We start from the raw sequence: 1590 nt of genomic DNA, 5'->3' as shown, positions 1-1590 counted from the left end.
AAGAAGAAGAAGAAGAAGAAGAAGAAGAAGAAGAAGAAGAAGAAGAAGAAGAAAAAGAAGAAGAAGAAAATATGTTGTTTTAATGGCCGGTTCTACATTAGCTCGTACCACACTACTCGTAATGGGAAAAGAACATGGTACATTCTTCTCCTCTTCCTAATGTAATAAAACACCAAAAAAAGCAGCAAGGACTTTATTGAGCGCCATGTTGTACGTAGGTAGTGTTGTTGGCTATTTGTTATTTCATTATGTTTTGTTTTGTTTTGTTATATTTCGTTTTGTAAATAGTATTACTTCTTAGGTGGACGTTCTTCTCAAAGCTTCCAGTAATGTTTGAAGTTCCTTTTTTTTTTATTAATGTCATCTCGGCTTGTTTCATAAGTTATTATGAGATTGCCCAGCTTTGTATTTTTGTTAGAAGACGGAAAATAAAATGACATCTCTGTCGGGAGAGAGTATCAAAGAGATTTATATAATAATGTTCCAGCCCTTTTTCTTACAATGTAGATCTGACAATAACATCAAAGTTAGAACAAGAGGAGGACAAAGGACGAGTCACTGCAGAAGAAGAAAAGAATAAAGTTTAAGATGTCAAATTCATTTTTGCAAATCAAAGGTGCTTGATGTTGTTTTTGTTTGTTTGTTGTTGTTTTTGATGTTGTTTATCTTGTTTGTTTGTATTTTGGGTGGGGTTTTTTTTTTTTGGGGGGGGGTGGGGTGGCCCAGGTTCTTGATAGTGAGTGAGAAGGGCTTTGTGGGAAATGAGTTTATCGCCGAATTCCGAAATTTGAGAATCCCCATCTTTTCCTCTCAGTCTATAGCTTTTAATCTGCTTTATTGGCCTAAAGAACATCCATGATTCTCCAAACCTACAGCAATCTAAAGAGAAAAGAAAAACAAGAAAAAAACATGAACAAGAATCACAAAAATCCCCACATTCCCCCTTTTCTTTCATAACTTTTATGCAATGGTTAATTTTTTGTTCCTTTTTTTGTTTGTTTGTTGAGTTCTTTGGGGAGGGGGGGTGTTGGACATATATCTGCCACTATAACAAGGACGCCCCACTTTGCTCAATTTTATGCTAACATAACCCGGAGCGTGGCGGGGCATTACCGTTAAGTTCCCTCAGCATTATAACCGGATGATGGCAATGAAACAATAAACGTTGCATGAGAGTTCCTAGGCACAACGGTTCGATCTAATGTGGCGAAAAGCCACTTCACTTTCATCCGTTTGTTTGGCGAGACAACACGTCGGGATTTGACAGTGTCCGTTAATCATTGGCTTCATCTGTTTTCGCTTTGCTGAAATAACTGATCTCTTTAAACAAAACGCCCTGGAGGCTGAGAATGAACGAGAGATGAAATGCATACGTCACGCCATAGCATATATTTTTCTTTTTTACTTCTATTTCTGTCTCTTTGAAATAGCTTCTCTCATGGCTTTTAATTTTATGCCTTTATATCTATTTTCTAACTCTCCTTCTCATTCTCTGAATGCGTCCTCACCCCTAAACCATCCTATGTTTTGTCCTCCTCCTCCTTATCCTCCTTCTCCTCCTCCTTCTCCTCCTCCTCCTCCTCCTCCTCC

The sequence above is a fragment of the Aplysia californica genome, unplaced genomic scaffold, assembly GCF_000002075.1.
Source record: "Aplysia californica isolate F4 #8 unplaced genomic scaffold, AplCal3.0 scaffold00418, whole genome shotgun sequence".
NCBI classification, from domain to species: Eukaryota; Metazoa; Mollusca; class Gastropoda; order Aplysiida; family Aplysiidae; genus Aplysia; species Aplysia californica.
The sequence above is the reverse complement of the archived record's forward strand: the minus strand, read 5'-3'. Positions refer to the sequence as shown.